Below are 27,866 nucleotides of genomic sequence, written 5' to 3'. Positions count from 1 at the left end.
ACCTTAACTGTCATAACATAGTTTCTTAATGACTGATGGAAGCAGATGCAGAGATCCACAGCCAAGCACAAGGCAAAGCTTCAGGAGTACAATCAAAGTGAGAGAAGAGGAATTCTATGACCAAGTTTATCAGGATCATGTTTAGGAAACCTGTAGAGATGACCAAACCATACTAGTAGAAACTCATGAAAGTTGGATTAATGGCTGTGGTGCCAGCATGGGACTGGACTAGGCTCTCTGCATGGTGAGACAACTGTGTAGCTTGATCAGTGTAGGAAGTCCCCTGGCAGGAAGAACATAACTATCCCTAGTTCATGAGCAGGGCTTTTGAGTCCACGACCTGCGATGGGACACCTTGTGCAGACTTGAGGCAGGCAGAAGGTCTTACACTTGCCTTTACTGGATGTACATTCCCATGGGAGGCCTTGCCTTTGTGTGGAGGGCAGTGGGGTAGTGGGTTGGGTGGGGGAGGCTGGCCAGGAGGGAGGAGGGAAGAGGGTGTTCTTCGATTGGTGAGTAAAATGAGTGAAAAATTCATATTAAAAATAAATATATAAAATGTCAATTGAGTAATTAGTTTGCCAATTCCACTCCTCTTCTTTACTTCCTGAAATTTTGAAAGATGGTCTTCACAGCAACAATAACAAGACCTATAGATGTGAAAGCCAGATGAAAACCAAACATGGAGGATGGGAAGTGGGCACAAGTCTCACTGTAAGCAAGGAAGCCATACACTATTGATAGCAGTGGGAGAAAGTCAGTTTTCTATAGTGGAGTGACACCAGGTATGTATGTCAATGCACTACAGGCAAGGCCCCACAATCAGGAGTTTGACAACACATTGTGGATTCTTTGGATGTTTTTTGTGCTTTTTCTATTTTTCTTTATACTGCTAAATGAGAGACAGAACATGAAAGTGAAAGACAGAGAAGTAGTAAAAAAAATCTGTAAAGTTTTAAGAGAGAAATACTTTAAAAAATTCAATTAAACTAAAAAAACAAGACAACCCACATGCTCTAATGCTCAGGACACATCTGCTACCAATTCAGTAATCATATTCATATATTTTGTTCAAGTATAATCATGAGAAGATACAGTAGATATCAACAATGAAATTCCACACTATCATTTTTGTTAAACATTTTTGTTTTTTAAAATCATTAATTAGCAAATAATTATTTCATATATCAATTAGTTATCTATTTTTGAAATTATTAAGGCCACTACTCCACGATGTTTAATGGGAGATTTATTTTGTGGGGTAACTTACAAATGAAGGGATAATTTACAGGGTCTGGAAATGGTGTGGCACAGTCTGGCCGTGTTCCTTGAAGAACTCTGCTTGGTCTACCTCCAGCATCATGGTTCCAGGAACCAAGTGAGCCAGTGCATCTGGATCTCGGGTCTTCAGGGTCCTCCCTTGGCCCCATCTTATAGGAGTGACACTTACTTAAGCCTCAATGTGCTTTGGAACTTCAAGATCAAAGGTAGAAAGGCTACCCACTATAGTTATCTTCTGTTTAATTAATGAGCAAAATGTGGAAACAGAAGCACAACCAATTAACATTGTGTCTCACCATTATTTCTGGTTCAAATATGTACTATGTGCAATTAAACATATTTGAAATACTAATCCCACCTTTATCATCTGTATTGCAAAACTGGGACCTGTGCTCTTCCATATCAACCCCCCTTCCCACCTCAGCCTCTATGAAACAGAACAATGCGCTCCATTTTGGGATGTCCACCTTTTCATACTCCATGTAACTCCAGTCAGGCAGCATTTGTCTTCCTGTGCCTGGGTTATCTCACTTGGTGTAACTTACTGAGGTAAAATCTCTTCCCTCACAGGATAACATATTCTTTATCTCAAGGCAACATAGCAGTATTTCTTTATTCCATTCCTTCTACCATATTCTGTGATTAATTTCTTACTAATCACTTTATTGCATTTCTGTTCATTTTATAGCATGTATTTTGATCATTTTCTTCAGCCACTCCTCTAGCCATCTCCTGGATTCCCACACCCCAGAAACCTCTACCTACTTCATAATGAGGTTCATTTCTTATCTTGGCTTCTGAAAATAATCATGCAATGATTGTGCCAGCTGGAATTTACATCTCATTGCCACAAGTTCTTGTCTTTTATATATAACACACTGGTAATTAGGGAAGTTATGGTGATGCTATTTTTGTTGTTGTTGTTCTTGTTGTTGCTGAAGAGTACATCTGAATGTGACCATTTTCATCTACAGTAAAGCCAATGAAATGTCATTATCTTATCCTAAGTTATATGATGGACATTCCCTTCTGTATTTAATTTGTGTTTCAGTGATAATTCAAATTTTGGGTCATTCTTTTTTTATTTTTGAACATATATAAGTAATGTTTAAAAAATTTCTATCTAATAAGTTTAACTATTTATTTGAATTTTCTTTTCTTACGGCAATTTGAGTTCCCTGCATACTTGTATAGAGACATAATCATATTTATGCTGCATAAAATTTTAAATAACCAATACCCAGTGGTCATTCCTGAAATCATGTGCAGGCAGCTCTGAACAGACTTAGTATGTTGTATGTCATTATTTATGCATATTTATACATTATATTATGCCTATATCTACATGAGTGATAATAGAAATTATCACTATTAGTGAGTGGGAGGGCAGGAGTTTTTAAATGAGAGATGACTGATGCTTTGGGTTTTTCTGAGGAAGAAAAATATATATAATTGTATTTTAATAAAAGAATTAATTAAATTTTTCCCAAGGCTGTACATTTTCTTCACTTTGTTAATGACCTTTCTGCTATGCAGAAACTTGCTTTCTGCAACAATCTCAGTTGTAGATTGTGACTTCTGTTTTTGTACAATTGTCTCTCAATAAAATAATTTCCAAAAAAAACATGAGACTTCCACCTCTCAATTTTGATAAATATTACTATTTTCTTTGTTATGTCTCAGTCATTAACAAGCTTTGAGTTTGTGTTCATTAATACTAGATCATTTTATGTGATTTTTCCCCTGTAGATATCACATACACAATTATGCCTATGATGAAATAAATTCTGTTCATTTTAATGTTTTTCAGTGGCTTTGTACAAAATCAGTTGCTCATTGCTATTGTTTAAACCGGAAAATTTTTGATGTTAATAGCGACCATTTGAACATGTGAACTTGTGAGGGTTGCTATTCCTTGTTAGCTTGACTTCATTTGAAATCATGTAACAGTCTTACTCAGAGGATATAGGGTGCTTCCACAGTGGTATAACCAAGGAGGGAAGACTCACAGTTTACACAGATGGCACCTTTATGGTCTGCAGGTCATCACGGATTAGAATAATTAAAATGAGAATGCAGCATATCCCCAACAAATTAGTCTGTCTGCTTCCTGATCTATGCAGATGAGAGAAAAAATAAAAAGATAAGAGAGTGCTATTAAAGTTTCCTCGCCACCTCATGACCACCTAAGATACACAGCTATGGCTACATACCAAATTTTCCCTGCTATGAATTCTGTTGCACCACATTTGAAGGGAATGTTTACTCTGTGACAATGTATATAAGAAGATATATCCGTTTTTATTTAACTGTTTGCTATGATCCATGACATGTTACCGCAGATGGCAATTAATAATTCAGAAAATGACTCACCAGCTAAATAATTCTCCAATGAGGAACTTTGTCAAGCAAGATTAGGAGACCACAGACGCTGAAATCTTGTTGCTTCTGTTTGTAATTTCTCATGTGCAAACGCAGGTGTGTGATGTCTCCATTACCATGTTTTTTGATGTAATGTGTACATTTAATCTTATGATTACATCTCAATTTTATGGTCATTAACTTGTGGACTGTCTACAGATGATTTCTTCTTAAGCTGTATAATTTTGATGAATACAAAAAATACTAGGATATTTTTCATAGCTCAGGGTGAGATCAGAAAATAACAGTATTCTCAGCAAGAAAGACAGCTTTTTACACATTTGGTTAATTTAAGACCTCAGAGTAAATTCAAAATAAACTAGTTGCTCCTGTAAATGACTTGCACAAGGACAGATTCCCAGGTGTCTGTTTTTTGAACCAAGATCAGGCATAAGGCAGCTTTAGTGTCAGTTCTTCACTTGCTAAACTCTGGCTGATAACATTAAAGACCTAACTCCCTGCACAAATTCTCTCATCAACTGACTCTGCATGAACTCCTAAACCTCAGCTTTATGATACAAGACCCAAGGTTCAGCCAATTAACTCTTTATTGTTTATGTCCTAGAACACTTTTTTTTTAAAAAAAGGAATTAAGTAAAATTTATTAATATCAAGGGGAACCTCACAGCCTGGTTTGTCAACTCCAACTGCCATCCCTATATGTACATATATATTAAAATACATTTATTGCATGGATCATGCTATATTTATATCAGATTATAAGTCTATAGATTGTCAGATAGATCTACAGGATATACTGGCACCTTCTTAAGCCTGACTAACAATTACAAATTTAATCCCTATGAAATCTCACCCTTGAGGCCTACATCCTTATGATTTAAAATAAATACACCATTAATTCCACTGCTTTTCAATTTTAGTAATACCTTGAGCTCATGTATTGACAGAGGCCTTACATATATGGATTGGCTGAAGGAAAGGAGGCAGGAGGATCAAAAGTTCGAGGCCAGCCTGGGACACTTTGGAGGTCATGTCCCTCAAGAAAGTTTGGAACACTCAAATGCTACATGCCTCAGGCGAGCTTGCCAAGGAGCTTGGCTGACAGCCAAGTGTTGCCCCAGTTTTGATCACTATAACATTCGAAATCTGAGGGAAACCATGAGATTTTACATGTGTTATTCAAATGACAGAGTTGAAATTTTTGAAGTAATTGAGGGTACACTGTTTGGTAAATTTTAAACTGAGAGAATAATGGTAAATTTGTTGTTGAGTAATATATATTAAACAAGTAAGATTATTATAAAAATAATATCCTAAATATGGTGATTGATTTTGTATGTTATCTGTAGCCCTGTTTAAATTTTCTTCTTTTTGTTTATTTACCAAGAAGGTTAAGCACTTATTTAAGTATTTATTAGACAAGCAGGAGAGGAGAATGTCATTCATATAACAAATGATTAATACCTCAGGAAATTTAATCAATACTTATTTAAGAGATTACTACATAAAATATTGATAGACAGTGGGGCTATTTTTCATACTCTTTGGTAAAATTTCCATTGACATTGTATCACTGCCTGAGTCTACAGTACGTCACGTGAACAATGGAAAAACATACTCCAATTCTGGATTTGAGGTTCTGGGAATATGGGATGTAATATAATGGATGCATAGTTTTCTTTGAGTCTCAAGTAATGTTAGGAAGTAGAGAACTGGGGTGTACCCAGTATTACAAGTGCTGTAATTGTCTGTTTACTTAAATGGTTACTCATATGAATGTCACACAATACTTGAGAGTGATGAACAGATAGAATTAAATGACAATGAGTTGAATGGAGATTAATAAACAGATAAATGGTATAGTGAATATATCTGCACACACCCATGGAGAAAACAGACTTGTGATTCTCAATGAGGCTCTAGGATGATGCCACAGTGAGATAGACAGAAGCATAGAGGACACCAGAGACACAAATGTCCTGTCCCTTGTCCTATGTGAGACATAGAGAGACTCATCCAAGACAAACATTCTAAGCTATGACACTGATTGTGACATGTCTGTGTCCACTCAGAACAAAAATAAATTGATAACACAAAATAAATTTTATCACCTATCATAGGAGAGTCTTGTCCCACACAGAACCATGTCTGCCTTACTACATCAGTATCTCATAAGGGCTACACATAAATGCTCCTGGTAGACCAACTCTATCAGTTGCCACAAAAAGTCACCTATATGTATGTGATCCACATGCCAATAAAAGAGGAAAACAAAGACATGATTTCAAGTCATAATCTGAATTATCCACAAATTATGTAATTTTGCAATCTTACCTTCCGCAAATCCAAATCATGGAGTGGGTTTGGGATAGGACTTTATCACTGACAAAGAGTGAACAGGGAACTATAATGATGCTCTGACCAACAGAGTGGGACCATCATACTGTTAGAAACCAGTGATAAATTAGGGGACACCAAACCTCCCTGGTTCCAACTGTATCTGTGAGCCAGGTGCACATAAGGCCAGAAAGCACTTCCTATGAGCTGTGACTTCCTTTTCCTGCCCAGTATGCACAACAAGCAGCAAGACTTTGAAGCTGGCAAATGTTGACTTCCTTTGACAAATAGCATTTGTGCTACCAAATCATGGATGGTACAGCACAAAAGTCTGGTCTGTGTGCACAGCACCCTTGTATTCATTTCTTTCATTTCCTGTGATACTCTCACATTTTTTGTTTTGCAACTTGTTATAATTGCTTGTCTTTATTACACAATATCAGCACAAGCTACCATCCACATTCACACAACACTGCTCCACTTTAATTCAGATGCAAGACATCCCTAGTATTTGCCCCTCCAGCTGTTTATCACTCTGCTTCTGATGACTACAGTCTCTGTATGTCTCAATAAGTCAATGTGTTGTTACTCTTTGCATCTAATTACAGGCATCAAATATGGAAAGTAAGTAGACTCAAATTCCTGTAATGATGTTCAGTCTTGTTAAGTTTGGATTATAAAAGAACAAAAAAAAATGAGATAAACATGAGGAAAACTTTTTCATGAAAATTCAAATTATTCAGAATGGATGGGCTATGCTGAAATGTCTTCACATTTGAACACAGATTTATTGTCAGTTACAATACTACAAGAAATAAATCTAGAAATTATATTGTAGTATGATATTTTTCACATAAGTTGATTTAATATTAAACTATTCTTTGTTTTCAAATTATTATTCTAATTATGGGTCCATGTCTTTTTGTGGGTACATGAACATAAGTGAAGGGGCCCAAGGAGGCTGAAGGAGTTGCCCCCCCAGCCAAAATTATATATTGTTTTCAACTACATGCTGTGGATGCTAGAAATTCAACTCAGGTCTTTTAGAAAGCAGTATATGCATATAACAATACATCCATCTCACCAGATCTATATATTATTATTTATTGCAAACTCTGCTTCACCATTTTATAGTAATTTTTATTTCTTATGTTCATATAAGTACATAATTTCCTCCATGTACTCCCTTATACTTTTTCAAATCTGTAACTTTTACTAAATGACTTGTGTAAAGAACACATACTTCATTATTTTAAATAGAAATGTGCTTTATGTCTACCTGCCTCATCAAGAACAGTTAGACACTGATATGGGAGTGCAGAGGACCCTAAGAGTTCAAGAACAGCACCCAGTTAGAAGCAATAGGCAAAGAAGGACAGCTGCAGAGGTCTCAGTGTGCAGAGGGCAGCTCCAGTGGAAAGGATAAAGTCACTGCGTCTGAGCACAGAATAGGATAGGCACAGGATGAATGCAATGCATAGGCCACAGTTTCCATGTTAGACACGATCAAGCAGTGAGACTGTAAAGTGCATGGGTGAGGACATCAGTGTGTAGACCCAGCTCAAGCTGAGGCCTTGGGATACAACAAATCCAGTGTGAAGACATGAGCACCAGACACAGAATGGGACTAGTTTACCAAACTGGAGTCATGGATCCTTGTATATTAGATTATATATCCAGTTTTGTTCAGTACCTGGTCATATGCAAATCTGCCCTATGCAAAGCCTTTAGAGTAGAAATCTGAGGAACTCCTCCCTCAACAGCAAGGGAGAGCCAGATTTGTCTCCAGAAACTACTGTGCCTTAATCTCATACTTCATGGACTGGGTGTGGAGGTTCCTTTTCCTGCTGGCAGCTGCCCAAAGTAAGACATCAGAGCTCAAAGCTGGAAAGTAAACTGAGGCAGTTCCATAACCCCTCACTACCTTGTGTTCTTTCCACAGGTGTTCAAACACAGGTTCAGCTGGTACAGTCTGGACCTGAACTGAAGCAGCCTGGACAGTCAATGAAGATCTCCTGCAAGGCTTCAGGGTACACCTTCAGAAGCTATGTAATGCACTGGGTGAAGTAGGCACCAGGACAGGGCCTGACGTGGATGGGCTTGATCAACACCAACACTGTGAATCCAACATATGCTGAGGACTTCTACGGTTGGTTTGTCTTCTATTTGGACACCTTTGTCAGCACTGCATACCTGCAGATCAGTAACCTCAAGAATGAAGACATGGCCATGTATTGCTGTGCAAAAGACACAGTGTGACAACCACATCCTGAGGGTGTCAGAAACCCTGAGGGAAGGTGGTTCTTCTCTGCCCAGACAGCAGTAGAGAAAATATCATGCCCTTGGCATTTGACTAGGATTATGAGTTTAGTGGTTGGACACATAGAAAATTCATCTCCGTTTTTCAATAGAATATTTTATAGGCTTAGAACAGAGAATGGAGAGATGGAGAAGACAACTGTGCTGGGAAGTGCTGGCCTGCAGAGCATCCACTGTAGACAACAATCACCCACAGACATCTGTGCCTGCCTTAGGTCTGCTTGTGTGTGACAAATGAATGTGAGTATTTGAAGGTAAAACACACATATACCCAAATAAGTGAATATTTACAAGTGCTCAAAGGTATGGTACAGTGAATGTAAAACACACACACACACACACACACACACACACACACACACACACACATACACACACTTAGGTTTGTACTACTCTTCACATTGGTCAGAGAAGTTTTTCTTCAAATGGTCAGGGATACTGTGTTGACTCATAACTGGTCAAGGTTCTAAGAAATTGTGGCCCTGAGCACTCAGCAGTGATACAGGGAAAATTATTGAAGTAATAAAATTCATGCTATGTAGGATTCAATATCAACCTACTTAGGAAATATTTTTACACAAAGTATAATTTAGCAAAAGGAAGGCTGCCACTAATCTGAATGTATGATAAGTACTATAGTGACCTGGCTTGTTACAAACGTTTGTAGCAGTATCTCTCCTGCCTCTCAATTATTGGATTCTCAGAGTTCAGCCTGGTGCCTGGCTGTGGATCTCTGTATCTGCCTCCATCAGTCACTGGACAAAAACTCTATGATGACAGGTAGGTTATTTGCTAGGCTGGTCACCAGAGTAGACTCAGTCCAGATGCCCTCTGGAACACTGCAATCAGATCAAGGTGGGGTCAACCTTGTAGATTCCTGAGAGCCTCCCCAGTGCCCTGCCACTTCCTATTCTCATGATGTCCTCATCTATCATGGTATCTTCCTCTCTGTCCTCCCACTCTGTCCCTGTTCTAGCTTGACCCTCCCATTTCCCTATGTTATCATCCCCCACTCCTCACCCTCTGCCACCTCCCCACACCCAGTCCACTCATGTAGATGTCATCCATTTGTCCTTCACAGGGCCATCCATGTGTCCCTACTAGGGTCTTTCCCTGTTACCTAGCCTCTCTGGAGTTGTGGGTTGCAGTCAGGCCATCCCTTCCCTCATATTTAGTATCTACTTATGAGTGAACACATACTATGTTTGTCCTTCTGAGTCTGGGTTACCTCACTCAAGATGACATTTTCTAGTTCCATCCATTTGCCTGCAAATTTCATGACATCATTGTTTTTTATTGCTGAGTAGTACTCCATTGTGTATGTGTGCCATATTTTCTTTATCCATTCTTCAGTTGAGGAGCAGGGAGGTTGATGCCAGGTTCTTGCTATTATGAATAATGCTGATACGAACATAGCTAAGCATATGTCCTTGTGGTAAGATTGAACATTCCTTGGGTATATGCCCAAGAGTGGTATAACTGGGTCTTGAGCAAGACTTATTCCCAATTTTCTGAGAAACCACCATATTGATTTCCAGAGTGGTTGTACAAGTTTGCATTCCCACCAACAGTGGAGGAGTGTTCTCCTTGCTCTACATCCTCTCCAACATAAGCTGTCTTCAGTGTTTTTGATGTTAGCCATTCTGACAGGTGTGAGATGGTATCTCAGAGTTGTTTTGATTTGCATTTCCCTGATGACTAAGGATGTTGAGCAATTCCTTAAATACCTTTCAGCCATTTGAGATTCTTCTGTTGAGAATTCTCTTTACTGCAGATGAGGAACATCGAGTTCATGATGGGAGGACATGCAGAGATGACTGGCCACACTAGTGGAAGCCCATGAACTGTGGACTGGTGGCTGTGGAGCCCCCATGGGAATGGACTAAGCCCTCTGGATATGGACGATGGTTGTTTGGCTGGACTGTTTGGGGGGTCCCTGTAGGAGCCCTTTCTCAGGTTCCTCGTGGCTTTACCCAGCAGGTCCACATAGAGGATGATTAGGACCATGGGCCTGAGTGCAGGTGTCTGAGATGGTCTGCACTTGGCTGTGCTGGGGGAAGAGGTCTTTTGCTCCACCCCTTGGCATCTCTATAAAAACCCTGGGGTAGAGACAGTCAGGGCCCATTGGAATAGGTCCCAGGCCCTCTTGAGGTTATCCTTTATTTTCTGTTTATCTCCGCAAGATTCTCTGCTATAAATCCTTTTATCTAATATTTCCTACTGCTCGAACTCAAGAAAACTCTGGGGAGCTGTGGGGTTTGTGGGTAAATGTCCCACAGGCCCCTAGGAAGGGGGATCGGGATTGGTCCCTGGTCTATGGGCAGGCTTCTGGAAGCCGGTGCCTGTGGTGTGACAACTTGTACAGCCTTGGTGCAGTGGGAAGGGGCTTGGACCTTCCTAGGATCAGTGTGCTGGGCTCTGCTGACTCCCCATGGGAGACTTCAATTAGGGGAATGTGGGGATGTGGGGTGGCTTGGGAGAGAGGACTGGGGGTGGGAAGAGGGAGGAGAGGGAATCTGTAGATAGTATGTGGAGTGAGTAGAAAATTTCTTAATAAAGAAAAAAATAAACCTCAAAAACCAAACAAACAAAATTTTGTAGTATATTTGAAGTTTAGAGATGCTGGGAACCAACTTCTGTAAATGTTTGTTTGTTAGGACTGAACTCCAAGGAAGCTCCATTTTCATAACAAAAGAAGACAATCTTGATTTATAAACAGCCATGGGACTATACCCATACCAATGAACTTGCCTTTGTAGGGAAGCTCAAGAAGACACCATCATTAATTTTGGTTGGTAGTTAGGTCTTCTTTAGTAAAAAATAATTGATCCAGGTAGGAAAGCTGAATATTTTAACAGAACAATGCAGTGTACTTGAAAATGATTCTGGCAATATCTTCCCTCTGTAAGTCTTTAATCTTCCCACGTGGCCAGACTGCAGGCTACTGTCTGTTTAAATTGTTCAAAGTGTAACCTGAGACCTGAGAGAGACTCAAGGATGGCTGAATGTGTGGACTGTATAATGCTAAGGTCCATATAAGGTGGTAAACGTTGCTGTCTAAGATGTTGGATCTCCTTTGTGAATTAGCCAGAAATATCTATGTGCTGTTAATAAAGAGTTTTCCTTCATTATTCTTGAAATGTCAGTGTTGTATTGTATTCCCCCAAATATTGTGCATGCTAATAAACTTATCTGGGATCAGAAACAGAGCAGCCACAATATTAAACATAAAGGATAGGCAGTAGTAGCACATGCCTTTAATCCTAGCATTCCAGAGGCAGAAATCCATGTGTTCAAGGTTACAGACAGGCATGGTGACTCATCATACCTTTAATCCCAGAAAGCAAGCCTTTAATCCCAGGGAGTGGTGGTAGAAAGCAGAAAGATATATAAGGCGTGAGGACCAGAAACTAGAAGCATTTGGCTGGTTAAGCTTTCAGGCTTCTAGCAGCAGTTCAGCCGAGACCCATTCTGGATGAGGACTTAGAGGCCTCCAGTCTGAGAAGACAAGACCAGCTGAGGATCTGGCAAGGTGAGGTAGCTGTGGCTTGTTCTGTCTCTCTGATCTACCGGCATTGACCCCAATAACTGCCCTCGTGTTTGATTATATTCATAAGAACTTTTAAGGTTCATGTTACATGTCAGGAGTCATTTCTCACAGGGAAGACATATTAACAGTATAATGTAAGTACATAGGTCATCTTTATTATGTTTCCAACCAAAGGCTTAGTTAATATCACAGAAGAGGGAATGGAAGGAATTTAAGAGCCACAGGATGGGAAAGAGTGTTGGGGAATGATGACATGCTGGATGTGACACAACCAATAAACACTTGGTTTCAGAGGAACAGTGGCTTTTTACAAACAATCTACACAAAAGCAAGTTGGCCAGAATTCCAGTATGGATGGGAGAAAGTTTTCTGAGGCCCTACCCATGGCTGAGGGCCTCTTATTGATAGCTCATTTCTGTGGAGGGCAAGTCACTCTATTCTGTGGGTATGGCATCTGATAAATTTTCCATGCCCTAATGGATGGTCCCATACACATCAATGTATGTATATATGCATACATATACATGTATATATATGTACATAAATATATATAATGTAAATATATATATAGCATTAACTGGATTCTTACTTGGATTATTTAATCGAAGAGGACATGTAAATAGCAAATGCATTTGCAGTGTATTATATTTACCATATTTCTATTTTCTATTCATTAATTCATTGGCAGATTCAATTTCATAAAAATTTTAAATAATTATTACATTTCCTATTTTCAATTTCAGTTCTTTTGTAAGTCATCACACTGATTTTTATTATACTTGCACTAATTAACCCTCCCACCAACTGTAATTAAATATTCCCCTCTACACACATCGGTAGAAATTTAGGTTATTTATTTTCTAAATATTATCCATTCTTACTGTGTTCTGATGAAATCTCAAACTAGAATTTGGCTTTTCTTGATTACTAATGGTATTGAATATTTTTAAATGTTTAGTAAAACCAGGAGAAAATCTTTCCCCAGTATATATTTGATGGATATTAGTAGCTAGAATTCATAATAAACAATAATATTAACCCACAAATTGCAAATAATAAAATCAACAGATAGAAAAATTGACCTCAGACAGACAGTCCTTAGACAAATAAATGTGAGTGGTCAATGCATATTTAGGTATCAGAAAGTAGAAAATGAAGTGTTTTTAATCCATTTCACTCCAGTCAGGATGTTTATCATCAAGAAAATAAATGTCAATCTGGTGAAGATACAAAGAAAAGGAACCCTTATGTGTTGGTGGTAAAAAGGTGAACTGGTACAGCAATGTCAGAAGTCAGTTTATAAGTACTTAAAATGTAGAAATAAAATTCTAATATATTCAATTATGCAACTCCTGGGCAACCCCTCTGAGGGGCTGTGCAAGTCACCAGCTATAACTCATGGCAGGAATCAGAGCAGCAGGTTAAGAGAGAGGCCAGCAAGGGTATTATTCCACTTCCTAATGGAATCCTTCCTCTTGCTCAATGTTTTATCTTTTTAATTAAAGGAAACCTTCAGGAAACACTAAGGACTTGTACTGTTTTCCCCAAAGATTCTAAAGCAAGACAGATACAGATCTCTAGAGATTTCTGTAAAACTTATTTACTTTCCTGGGAAAACTATGTAAGCAGTAGTAGTGCCACTCTTCACGGGGTCCTAAAATAACCATGAAGATGTGTTCTTTGATAGAGAACAAATTCATCAAGAGAAAAATTGTAATTATTCAACATTTTCTTCTTTTTAAGAATCTCATTATTTCAAGATTTTTCATCCTGTGACTTATTGCCCAAACAATATGGAAGTCCTGTATCACCAAAGCATGCAGATAGATGGAAGGACACCTCAGCACAGCTTAGGATCCTGGAAGTAGACTTCTTGATAATCACAGACATGGAACCTGTGTTTTCTTTAAGGATATTAAAATTAAAGGTGAGTTGATGTTTAAGGATGATAAACACACCCCAACAAAATGTGGACTTGTTCCAACAAATGTGTAAACTTGGGATATGAATAAACTTTGTCACTTAACAAAGGCTAATTCTGGAGAAAAATCTTATTTTTCAATATATATTCATCAGAAAATAGGGCCAAATCTAGGCACTTGTGCATGCTACACTACTCAACTAACTCCTCAAGGGAGATTTAGATATTAATATTTTATTGAATACTAATTCAGCTTTATATCAGTTCTCCTTAAATTTTAAAATAATATTTTATGATATTTATGAAGCAGACAGAGTTGTAGACATGGCCAAATCCAATAAAACATTGAAGTATTATTATGCATACATAATAAACATGTTATGTTATAAACCCTGCTTCTGCTACCATACTCATCCATTTAATCTCTACATTCTGTACTAACAACTGTCTCCTCTAGTGCGTCAACCCTAGTGCAGATGCTATAGCCAGAAGAAATGCAACTTTATCCTCCCTCTTCTCATGAAAACCAGGCCTGACCTGGCCTTATAGCTCTAGCAGAGGAGCCTAGTCCTGACTTCTCTGATCTTATCATTCATAGATGAGGACTGAACACAGACCTCTCACCATGAAGTTGTGGCTGAACTGCATTTTCCTTATAACTCTTTTAAAAGTCTTTAATGCGAAACAGAGATGCTGAGTATGTAGAGGAGGGGTGTAAATAATTGCAATGGTAGATGTCTATGACAGTTTTCTGACCAGGATTGCTCTATTATTGCAGGTGTCTTGTGTGAGGTGCAGTTGGTAAGAATCTGGAAGAGGCTTGGTACAGCCTGGGGGTTCCTTGAGACTCTCCTGTGTAGCCTCTGGATTCACCTCTAGTAATTTCCACATAAACTGTGTCGACCAGCCTCCAGGGAAGGGACTGAAATGGATTGAAATGAGTAGAACCAAAAATAGTGGATACACAACAGATTATAGCACATCTGTGAAGAGCGGGTACACCATCTCCAGTTATGATTCCAAAAACATCCTCTTCCTTCAAATGAACAGTCTGAAAGTTGAGGACACAGCCACTTACTACTATGTAAGAGACAGGCACAGTGAAAGGACTTCAGTGTGAGCCCAGACATAAACATCCATGCAAATGTGATCATCAGCAACAGGGGGTGCTCAGGGACAGAGAAAAATGGCAGGATGCATTGCTTCTCCATATATTAATTATCATCGGGCTGGAGAGATGGCTTAGAGGTTAAGAGCACGGACTGCTCTTCCCGAGGTTCTGAGTTCAATTCCCAGCAACCACATGATGGCTGTAAACCATCTATAATGAGATCTGGCACCCTATTCTGTATACCTAATAAATAAATAAATCTTTAAAAAAAATTATCATCAGGAAAGTTCTCTGGACTTTGTAATGCGGTATCTACCACAGAGCCTCTGCATTGGAAGGTGGCAACTGTACAGAATGTCTGAACTATAAGTGGATCTCCGTTAGTTCAAGGCCAGCCTGGTCTACAGAGTGGGATCCATTACAGGCACCAAAACTACACAGAGAAACCCTGTCATGAAGAACCAAAAAATCAAGAAAAGGAAAACCAAACAAGCACTCTGTTGTCTTCTGTTGTTTGCATGGGTTACTTACTGGGTTTGTAGGTTGACAACAAGGGTCCTTTTCTTCAATAGGCTGAAATTAACAACCCTGAGACTCGTACTGGAAAATTGTCAAGGGAATGCCTAGCTAATATCAGAGATGTCCTATGTTCCCTGTTGGTTACTGATCTGAGTTCAACAACCGTCTCCATTGTTATCTATGGTTGCCCCATGGGACAAGAGTGGGCTCAATGAACTTTCTCAAAACCACAGACAATTCTTTACTCTGAGGAGGATCATGGACTATTCAATGTGACTTGTGTTGAACCACCTGGATTTGAGGACATGTCTCTGTATGAAGAAATATCTGAAATCATGGAAGGATTATGGAATCCATTTAGGATTAAGGATTAAGGATAGGGTGAAGTCTTATTCCTCTTTGTCTTCCTGTCTGACCCAGGTGTCTTTATCTTTGTCTTACACTGCATCACATCTTGATAAGAACAACTCTCTGTCTCATGAATATGCAAATGACCCAAACATGTGCTGTTAAAACACAGAGTTATCCATATCATACAGCATCATATGACAATGCTCATCTCCATAGTCCCTAATTTGACAGGTCCCTACCATGGGCTGGAACTGGAACATCTCCTTCCTGATGGCAATGGCTACAGGTAAGGGGCTCCCCACCCAGGTTTTGAGAATGGGCTAAATATTCAGGTGCCATTGTCTTCAGTTTGCCTTCTGTCCACGTGTGTCCACTTCCAAGTCTGGCTCCAGTATATGACTGAGATGAGGAGACCTGGGGGCTTAATAATGCTGTCCTGCAAGGTCTCTGGCTATACTTTTACCGGCTATGAGATTAACTGGGTGATTCAGTGGCCTGGACAGGGCCTGGAGTGGACAGGATAGAAGAACCCTAGAAGTGGCAGGACAGGTTGTACACAGAAGTGCCAAGAACATGTCTTCATGATCTGGGACATAACCTACATGGAGCTCAGTAGTCTGACATCTGAGGACTCAGCCACCTATTACTGCAAAAGACACAGTGAGACAACCCACATAGGGTGTTAGTCAAAAATTCTGAAGGGACAGTAAGCTTCCATGGGTCTGAGATGAGAATGAGAATTAGTTTGAGAGCTTGCTGACAAAATGAAATGAAGTATTCCAGGACAGAAACAAAATACTTTGAATTCTTTATCAATTTATAGGTAATATTATTAGTCATTCTTCAGGCAAGGTTCAGATTGTAGTATTCCCATTTAAAGCTCACCAGTACATTCCCTCTTGATGCTGATGTGAACATGTATATCTAACATCATTTGATGAATGTTTTTAGAAGTAGTTAGATTACATATCAATTCAAAATGTAATTCATATGATATGGACAAGATTACTGTTGAAATGTAATGTAAATGAAATCCAGAGTAAAAAAAAAAAAACATTTCTAAAAGTTGGACTAGATTCAGACATTCACTGTATTCTCTGGCCCTGTATTGATAGCCTTCCTGACTTTCAATATTCTTCCCAGGAGTCAGTAGCCTGTTAATGTATATAATATCCCTAATTATCAACCTGAATCATAATGAGGAATACTCTATATCAGGTTGGCCTGGGAGGGATTGTATTGATTACCTTAATTGATGTACAAAGTCCCACCCCAAACTGAGTAGACCATTTACTGAGCTTGGGGTCCTGGGTTGTATAAGCATAGAAAGAGGCTGATCACACATACGCATGTATGTATTCATTATCTCTCTTTCTCTACTCTTGACTGAGGATGTGACTAGGCACTTTATGTTATTACCCCAAATTCCCAATTGTACAACTAGGAATCACATGTCAAATCTACTCAGTTTTATTTGTCAGCATATTCTGTCACAGCAACAAGAATGAAACCAGAACACAGAGTCTCTACCTGCACTGACACATGATTGTGTCCCACAGTCCATGAGTTACATGCTTGCATCCCACTTAGGATTTCAAAAGAGGAGCATCTGTTGTTTCAAGTATGGAAGTAACACCTATACCCTAGATGTTCTACAGCAATCAAATAAATACAAGTGACCAGAAACCAGGACTGGAGGCTCCACACGAGCCATGGGGTTTATTGAAATTTGCTCACCAGCCCATGTCTTGTTTTTATTCACAAACGCTCACACAAAACCCTGATACATCTTGAGAGATATTTTTACCTGACTTGCTGTCTGTTTTCTTGACCACAATGTTTAAGCAACACAATGAACTAAAGGCAAACTCCAAGATCTGAAATCCAGTGTTGTCAAGTAGAGAGCCTACATCTCATGGGATGTATCCAAAAAACCCAGGTTTCATCAGGAGCATTGCCTTTCAGGTGCTCCAACAGACATCTGGTAAATTACTTTTCCTTTGCAAAAAAGTGCTAGGTGGCAGTGATGGCTGGTTAGACCTGTACTGTCCACAAACCTAGAAGCACTGCTACCACACAGCAAGACTTCATTAATGAGACTCCATGACCAATGATATCATAGCTCATCTTACTATGCCTTTAATGACAGAAATTATCAGGATGAGGGGGCAGTATATATATATATATATATATATATATATATATATATATATATATGTGCCATTTTTTTCTCCTATATGTTATGATTCACCTAGGTCTCAGTATGTTTATAACTTAATCTAACATTTCCTTTGCCATGATTTCATTGTTTGCTTCACTGAAGGAGTCTCATAAATGGTGAGAGTTTCAGACACATGGTATATAAAGTTCCCATGTTTTTCAATGAAGTTTAATTGAATTGAAGTGAATATTCACTCTATAATTTTCTGATTGTTTGATATTTTCATTTTTGGCTAAGTTACAGAAAAGTGTGCGTGATTAATTTAGATTCCAAAAAATTACCTTCTCCAAGAAATCACTAAATTGATATATTTTCAGAATATCTCATTCCTAAAAAATGAAATTGAAACAACAATTAAAATCCATATACAGTTTTAAGCAAATATATTCTCAGCCTAGTCTAATATATATCTGAGGAAATTATTACTGAGTGAGAAGGTCAGAGTACGTGCAAGTTCGTAACAAATTGTCTTCATCCATTTCTATGAAGAGATGACACTCTAATGACCTCATCTCAATGTATTCAGGGATCTAGAGCTCAAGGGAAGGCACACAGAGGAAGTTCAATGTCTATGTCCTTGAGCTGGATTAGCACTATTCAGTGACAAAACTCTGGAGTTGCATATTAGAAGCAAAGCAGAGCCCCAGACAATAATAACCCTGCAGGAGGATGTGGGTCAGCAAGTGGTGCTCATAATATGCACCAGACAGAGAGGAGCAGGTATACAGAGGGTCCAGCAAGTGAATTTCTGTACTTTGCCAGGATTTCCTCCACTCACTGAACCACATACAATCCAGTTAACCAAATGAAACCCTCTACAGACTCTTCTCTAATGAGTTATAATGTTTTCCCTGAAATACCCAAGTCAGAGTTAACTACAGATCACTATCATTATATTTGTGAGTCTGTGTCACTCTGCTAGGAATATTAAAATTAACAGAAATGCCACAGTTCACATGACCATTTTATCACCACAAACACAATTGCTCTCACAGTAGAATAAATTCCACAACTGAAAAACTGGGAAGCAACAATCTTTCTCTTAAGGAGATGTGAGCAGACATTTTAATGTATTAATCTTAAAATTCAGCCCACAGCCTCTGTGGAAATCTCAAATCCTCAGGTAGACTGGAGAATGCGGGAGCATGATAATGAGGCCCTAGATTCATCTGAAGACTCCACTCCAAACTGCTGTAGTTACATACATACCTCCTTTGCTTACTTGGAGGACATTAGTGACTTGATTCCTAAGGTTGTTATTCAAATATACCCTACAAAAGGACATCCTAATATGCATATGCACACACATATATTTTTCTAAGTGAATTAATTTTATAATATATTTATAAAATTAATTTTTCCATTACTCAGTTTTTTTTTTGGTTTTTCAAGACAGGGATTCTCTATGTAGCTTTGTGCCTTTCCTGGAACTCACTCTGTAGTTCAGGTTGGCCTGGAACTCACAGAGATTTGCCTGGCTCTGCCTCCCGAGTTCTGGGATTAAAGGCGTGTGCCACCACCGCCTGGCCGTGTGAATCAATATTTTCTTAATTCATTTTCACATCTCTATAATATTTTTGTTCAGCAAGAAAATGCAACTCCTTTCTTCTTGTCTGAACCTAGCACTTGGCCACTTGATGCTCAGCTGTGGAACACTCAGCTCACACTACTTCTTTTGCTACGTTCTTAAATTCCAATTGCCCAGGATTCTGTGGCTCTCATTTGTGAAAGGACTCTTGTGAGGAATGAAAATGTACATGGTTATATTGAGAACAGTAATGAGAGTCACGGTACACTGGGCATTGAGGAATAATTATTTTCTGATCAGTTTCTTGGAGTCATTTCAACAATGTGTCTTTTGGGGGAGACACTGGGTAGGACAAGCTGCTCTTCTGTGAGCTCTAGGGAACAAAGATGGCTCACTTTGAGTCCTGTGCTTATTATGCCACATGATCATTTTCCTCTTAGATCTGATTCCTGAGGCACAAAACTCCTGACCAGGAGATTTTCTCTGACAGATGTGCCTTTTTCCATGGCTCCACTCTTAAATGTTGTTGGCACAAAGCCTCTACCCTTCTTGTGAAGAAGAAATTAATTCTGTTTTTTTCTTTTCTCACTTCAGTACCAGGAAAGAACAAATATTTTCAGAGATTAATGACTTGAATATCAGCCCCATTACTACTCAAACTACATATAAAATGTTTGCAACATTTTGGGTGATTCTAGGGCAAACATATTAATGCCATTAGCCTATCTATGTCCCTTCTTGAGTGACTGCCTACTTGATAGTGACAGCTGTGTCCATATTGCAACACAAAAATTTCAGCCAGGTATGGTGTTCTGCTCCTTTCTCTGAGTCATTCTGACAGATTTGTTTAGAGTCACCTGCTCAAGAGGGATCCACATTGTTCTTCGTGGTCTATGGACCAAAGAGATCGTATCATTGTAGACAGTTTCCCTGGTTATTCGGGGTTTTGTGCTAATGTTTGGTTGTTTACAAGCTTTTTAATTAAAAATCTCCTGCAAGAATGAAGCAAGTGCGATTTATATAAAACAAAGACTTAAGTGGTGAACAGTTCAAATTTGTTCATATGGTAATTGTGAGTATAAGGCTCTTACAAGGCAATAACTGTTGCACTCTAGAGCTCTTGAATGTGTTTCTGCCTAATTGAACTCCTATAAAAGGGTGTTGTTCTTCCAGTGTTTCACCTAGATAAATAGTATCATATCATCCTGTTTCAAGCATGTCTCCAAGGACAGACGTGAATGTGCATTTCTTTTCTGTTTACTCTGGGACCAACTTACACTTCCTACATTTCCGTGCGTGGCTGCTCTGGGATGTGGCTGCCCAAGTCACTGCTACTGACAACAGTGCTGCAGTGGTCATGGGTGTTCACCCATCTCTAGACCAAGGATTTCTCAAGGTTGTCAGACACATCCAATCGTGAGACAAGTCCTTACGGTATTTCTGTCGTGTACATCTGCAGTCTCCCATTCTGTCTCTACTAATGGTTGGAGGAATTTACATTCAAGGAATGAGGATCCATGTCCTTCACATCTGTACCACTTATTTTTTTCATTCAGTTTTTTCATATGCATATAAAATTTGAGATGATATCTCAGCAAGAGTTTTCTTTCTTATTTCTATCATGTGTGATGGGGAACACTTCTCATACCCCAGCGGAGTCTTTCTGCCTTCTCCTAACACACACATACTTCCACATCTACTTCTTTGGTCTATGGCATGATTATTCCCTAGCTACTGACTACTACCTACTTGTATATCCCTGAGTCTAACTCATTATCAGGTTTTTCATTCTAGATTTATTCTCTCAATTTCAGGTTATCTCTTTCCTCTGTTAATTTAATTTTCTGTACAGAAAAGTTTGGGGGTTGATATAATACTGTTAATTTTTTTCTGATTTCTTTGTTTTAGGAGTTTTATTCCATGAAAAATGTGACCCCAAATGCCATAATTCAGTCTTCAAATATTACTTTTAAAAGCTTCACAGATTTTGATCTTAGTTTCCAGGGATACATTTATGTTTGTTGTTAACAATGAAACACCATACAATAAAGTATGATAAGCTTGTAACAAAAACAATGACATTAAAATTGGACAAAGCAAATTCTCAAAAGGAATAGTCCCAAGAGAAGGCACAGAAATCAGAATCCCACTTGTTCCCTAACTCAGATATCTCCTATATTGAGAAACAATAATTTGGATTTCTTCAGTTTGTGATATTACTATATTTTTCTATGACAACTTTTCTTTCCATGTTGAATATTTTACACTCTATTCTGTTCCATATACTCTATTCTTCTCCTGCTCTCTTAGAAATTTAATGCCTCATTTTTACATTTATACAACTAATATATAAATACAAGCATCTTAGTCCAGATAATATTACTAACAAATGTGTTTTCATGAATCATTGGTATTGGTATCCTTTTCTCTCTAGAAGACAGTTTCTGCCATATACAACTCCTTAGTTCCCCTTAATCCTTTGACTAGAAATTAGAACAGGTGAACTTCCATCCTTCTGTGATAGAATGTCTATTGATGTCATTATTGTTTAGGCCAAACTTCAGCAACCACATTGGTTAGATTTAATGGGTATATTGTCTCTCAGATATTTTGTTTGCTTGTGTTTTTTCAAGACAGGATTTCTCTGTGTATTTTTGGTGACTGTTCTGGATCATGTTCTGTAGACCAGGCTGGCCTCCAATTTAGAGAGATCTGCCTGGCTCTGCCTCCCCAGTGCCCAGATTAAAGGTGTGTGCCACTACCACCTGGCTGTCTCTAATATTTCTAGGAGACAGTATCTCACAGCAAAATTCTTGTTCTTCTGAATCATAGATTTTTTTTCCTCCCTCTTTTGCTGTGATCTCTGAGCCTTACATATAGCAATTCTGTTGTAAATCTACCAGTTGTGGCTTGGCTTCCCAACTCTACATTTTTCTCTGTTATGGTTTTCTCTAATGGTCTCCAGGTGTTGCAAAGAGTAGTTTGCTTAATGAGTGGAAATAACTGCAGGTGTCTGTGGGAGTAAGGATAAATATTTAGAATGTAGTTAGAGAGCATGCTGTTTATTAATGTAGCAGTTATAGATTCTCCTCCAAGACCTAACTATGTGTTGGTTAGGTTTTTAGTGCCAGGTATGATGTATTTCTTACTGAGAGGAATTTAATTCAAGTAGTTATTTCATAACTACTCCAAATAAAAGTATTCCTAACATGGTTTCCATTACTTTTTCCAGAAATCAGTTTCATGATGTCTTCTGGTTTTATTGCTGATCTAGTCTTCTACAGTGTATTTATTTTTGAATAAATTTGTTTTTCAAGAACGTGTAAGAGAAACATGTGGTCACACAAATATCCAAGTTTATCCCGTGCTCCCACTTGAATAAATGCACATGGTATATGTTATGTTTATATGGTTCACTGTGTCTATCTTTAATATACTATAGGCTTTATTTAAATTTACTACATCCTTCCACATTCTGTCTCCTAGCCAAGACCCAGTAGTCACATTCTAATTGTTGACCTCCTGAATGATCTGTGCCAAACTGTCTGTTTACCTGTGCACACTGAAGATGCTGTAAGATCTTAGGGTGGTTGGATAGTTTCCTTTGTGAGAATTGTTGTAAGAAGTTTTACTCTTTGGCATAGCAGATTTCCTTACAATATGAAGTCGTCCATGTAGCATGATAATGGTCTTTCCTTATGATATTATTTTCAACTGAAATCAGTATGGACACTAGAATCTCTTTTTGCCTTGCATTTCACTGTTTTATTGATATTTCTAACATTTTATTCTTCACATTTATACTTAAAGAAAGTTTTCTTTGGAAAAATACTTTCTTGACCTTTTATAACTTTTCAGTTACTTTAACAACCTCTTTCTACCTGTTGCTCGGTGGCACATTCAGAAAATTTAACTGTGGCAAATCTGCATTCAAATAAAGCATCTGGCTACTCATTTATATTTTCTTTCTTCGTTTTCCTCTTTTTTCTACCAACACTTGTTTATATTAAATTGCAGCAATGCATGTCCTTTAATGAATTATTTAATGATTCCTTATTAATCAATTTCACTGTGTGTCTTGATGTTTATGGAATGATATTAAGCTAATTCCTCTCACACCTCCTAAGATATTGTTTACACTACCAAACTCCTTATTCATCTATTTCCTTAGAGAGTATAAATTATAAGATATATGAGATGTGGTTATTGTTAATATTTCTCTTTTCTACATTAGTTACAGTTTCAATATTTTTACTAATGTGTGTGCAGGACCTGCATGTCCTTCTTAGACTCCTGGGTTTGAGGTTAAGTACTTATTAGCACATTGATTCCTTTTCAGATATTTATGCCTGAAATTTTCATATGCACCTTTTTTTCATTTACATGTGGTTTTCAAATGCTTCAACTTTGACATCCAGTCTTCCCTCTCAGCCCTCACATCTCTCCTCTTTATTTTTCTTTGTTTATTTTTATCATAAAGATGTGGAATGATATGTTGAACCATCTCGGGTGCATCACAAATGACCTTGGGCTGACGGTGATCAGTGGTGCCCTCTGTGGATGAAATCTTCCTGACTCTTCTTGTTGACTTTCTTGCAGCAGACTTTGATTCCACAAGGTTCAGACACCCCATGATGCACAGTTTCTACCATGATCCTGTGTATCTGAATTTTCTAAACAAAAGATTTCTGATACCATCATTCCTCCACAGTTTGTGTTCTGTGAAGAATTAGATGAGCTGACCTTCCATCTGTTCTGTTTTAATCTTGTTGCTAAAGATTAAGACCAACTCCCAATGGTATTCCAAAGCTCACCTGGTTTATCTACAGTGCTGGAACTGGAGTCCATTCAAATTGAATCAGTAAACTAAGGGATAAAACCTATTGTTCAATTGTCCTGTCCACATATCAATCAACATTAAAAAGTGAAGGATGGACACAAAGCAACCTGGTGTTGGTTGGTGTCATTCATGATTGTGTTGTATGAGAAACCAAACAGTTGTCCATCACATGCGTCTAATTCCATGGCCTCTAAATAGTGACAATCAAGCTGAGGGACTACAAGTAAGATCAAGACTGGTAAGTGCCTGAGTTAGGACATGAAATAAGATGATTCAGAATGACCAAGCCCAGGGGTGTTGGGAGCGAGGTCACCCTTCTGGGAGGCTTGTGTGCGCACAAGTGGAGGACATGTAGAAATCAAATGCTGAGCTATACCAGAAAGTTCAGCTTATCAGTTACTCCATTTCTAGTGAACAAATAGGTGGGTGGGCAGGGAGATGAGAACTTACATAGGTAATAACATAAGAATTTCACACTCCTAGACACACACACACACACAAATCTGGACCAGGCCTCTCTAGTTTCCTAGATGAACACTGGAATTCAGTCATGTCACCTGATCTCAACAGAGAAAGGGAGTTCTCCCATCCCCCATGCTGGGATTACTTGCCCAGCCTTGATGCAGGGAGAGGAGTTTAACCCTGCCTCAACTTGATATGCCAGGCATTGTTGACTCTCTTGGGTAGCCAGCACCTTTCTGTATGGAGAATTGGATGGTTGTAGAAGGGAGGCTGGGGAGGGAAAGGCAAGAGATGAGGGAGGGGAGACTCTGGTTCGTTTGTAAAATAAATGAAAAATAAATTAATAAATAAAAGGAAAGGGAGTTCCCAAAATCATGAGGCAGTGACACTAGGCACTGGAGCTGACTAAGGCAGTGCTAAGTATATCAGTGTTGAAGTCCACACAGTAAAATACAAGAGCTCCAGAGCATGTCACAAAGCACTGTCTAATACCATTTACAAGAAGACATGAAGAATTGGGCTGAAATTAACCATAAAATGCATCTTATTTTGAATATAAAATGAAATAGATGATACTAACATGCCATCTCTCAGTGTCAGCTACAAAACTTGTTATATAGCAAGAAGACATGCAAATAATGCTTCTCTCTTCTCTTGAAAACCAGGCCAGCAATGACCCTGAATCTCAGGCAATAGCGATCAGCGCTGGATTCCCAGGTCTCCCACTCAGTGATCAGCACTGAACGCAGACCACACCATGGATTTTGGGATGATGTGGGTTTTCCTTGTTGCCCTTTTAAAATTTAATTTATGGAGTAACAGAGATACTGAGTGTGTTAGTAGACATGAGCAGAAATCACAGTGAGTCTTTGTGACTGTTACTGACAGGATTCTCTGTTTTTGCAGGTGTGCAGTGTGAAGCACAGCTGGTGGAGTCTGGGGGTGGCCTGATACAGCCTGGGGGATCCCTGAAACTCTCCTGTGTAGCCTCTGGATTCACATTCAGTGACTCCGGGGAAGGACTGGATCCGGCAACCTCCAGGGAAGGGGGCTGGACTGGGTTGGAGATATTAATAAAGATAGCAGTAAAATCAACTATGCACCATCCCTGAAGGACAGATTCACCATCTCCAAAGACAATGCCAAGAACACACTCTACCTGCAAATGAACAGTGTGAGATCTGAGGACACTGCCACTTATTACTGTGCTACAGGCACAATGAGGGGACTTCAGTGTAAACCCAGATAAAAACCTCACTGTGAGGCTGCTCAGGACCACCAGGGGGCGCACAGCACACAGAAAACAGGCTCCCTCCAGGAGTTTATGCAGACAAGATTAGATTAGGCACTCCTCTCAGGTGACTGGGCTGTACTTTTCTTACAGTTTCCCTGAAATTCTCCCTACGTACATGATTTGATGAAATCCAATGTCCTCAAAACATTACATATTCTCCTTGTATTATTTAAAAAATTTGAGTCACCATATCACATGAACAAAATTCCAACTGACAGCTTTGAGAACATAAAGTACCCTACTTTGCTCACTAGAATTCCATGGAAAGGAAATCCATGGACATTCTGAGTTTTTTCATATTCCAGGCTGAGCCTTGTTCAGGTTTTTTTTATTAGAATAGTACTTAGGTTTAAGGGAAACTAAGTGGAAGATGGGGTAAACATTTATCATTCTTAGATCATAAATCCTAGAAGGTGTAGGACCTCCCCTCTTCTTCCTGAGGTCTGTGCACTTCAAGTTCAGAAGAGACACAGCCATGCTTTTAGCTAATTCAGTTTATTACTCCATGACTTTCATCTCTGTCCATCATGGGAATTTGTAGAAACTGATCATTTCAATCAAACATCATGAGAATTAGATCTCCTGTCACAGCCATATGCGGTGTGAAAGGTAGAAGTCATAAAGCCTTCACAGCTACTTGATAAAGATCCAGCAAAGCTGAGCTTCATGATGCCTTCTTTGCCTCCTGTGGTTTTCATCACCACCTTTTGCATACTTGGGAAAATTTAATATTTGTACAGTTTGGGGGTATTGTATTGATGGAAGATTTCTTATGAATCATTCATGCCTTCTCGGAGAAGTACTACTCCTAAGCTTCCCCAGAACAGTCCTGAACATACTACTCCTCCTGCTTTTTGAGAGATACCCTTATCTACTTGAAAGTCTTCCTCATGTGTTAGAGGTTGTGACACACAAAGACACTTGTCCCTATTTTTACTCATGAACACAATATTCAAAACAAAGTAAACTTTGAAAAGTTAACATGAATCAATGCGATAGAGGTCTTGGCCACGGATGAGATTGCAAGTCTCTTCCTATATAAACTCAGACAATTATGTGGCATATACAGCAACAATTTAGAGTAGCTGAAGTTACCTCAGCCCTACACAGAGACTTACATTCAAGAGCAAAGAATGGAGTCAAACAATGATAAAAAATTAAATGTCAGGACCTCCCTTTCTTAGAAAAGTTTACCACATACAAAGCCACTGTGGTGAGATATGACCAAGGAAAAACAGAATGTTAGGAATAACATTGTATCATGGCAGAATTTGAAAAACAACTGCTGCAGCTTTAGCCTGAGGGCTTGTCCTGGGTACTCTTACCATTAACAGTTAATAATTCACTGACAGGGATGTGGCATTATACCCAGGTTGGCATAAAAATGATAACTTTTTCAATGATGTCAGAAATTGAGGGAAAATGATTTGAAATGATAACTCTGTTCTGCCATAGTTTATTAATGATGACTAGAAGATGAGCAAAATGAAGAGAAACACATGTCCCAAAACAAATTTATATGATCTATATTTTGGAACATCACGAATGTATTCCTGCTTACTAAATTCTGTATGAATAAAGAAGTACTCTGGCTGTTACTCATTCAGGCTGAACGATTCTCAGGCCACAATGTTCAGGCTCACCTCTTTCCCTCACCAAATCCTTACATCCTTTGCTAAGACTGGTCCCACCAAGTATGGCTCCATCAGAGTAGGACAGCTCTCTGTCCATTTCTCCTAAAGAGGAAACT

At 38.7% G+C, this 27,866-nt stretch overlaps 2 pseudogenes; both read left to right on the top strand.

Annotated features, from left to right (window-relative positions):
- The first annotated feature begins 7,817 nt into the window (after nt 1–7,817).
- On the top strand, nt 7,818–8,259 carry LOC114685223 (annotated as a pseudogene).
- Nucleotides 8,260–25,579: 17,320 nt separating this feature from the next.
- Nucleotides 25,580–26,071, top strand: LOC114685222 (annotated as a pseudogene).
- The last annotated feature ends 1,795 nt before the right edge of the window (nt 26,072–27,866 follow it).

This window comes from Peromyscus leucopus, chromosome 14, assembly GCF_004664715.2.
Source record: "Peromyscus leucopus breed LL Stock chromosome 14, UCI_PerLeu_2.1, whole genome shotgun sequence".
In the NCBI taxonomy this organism is placed as follows: domain Eukaryota; kingdom Metazoa; phylum Chordata; class Mammalia; order Rodentia; family Cricetidae; genus Peromyscus; species Peromyscus leucopus.
This window is presented reverse-complemented; position numbering and strand designations above follow the sequence as displayed.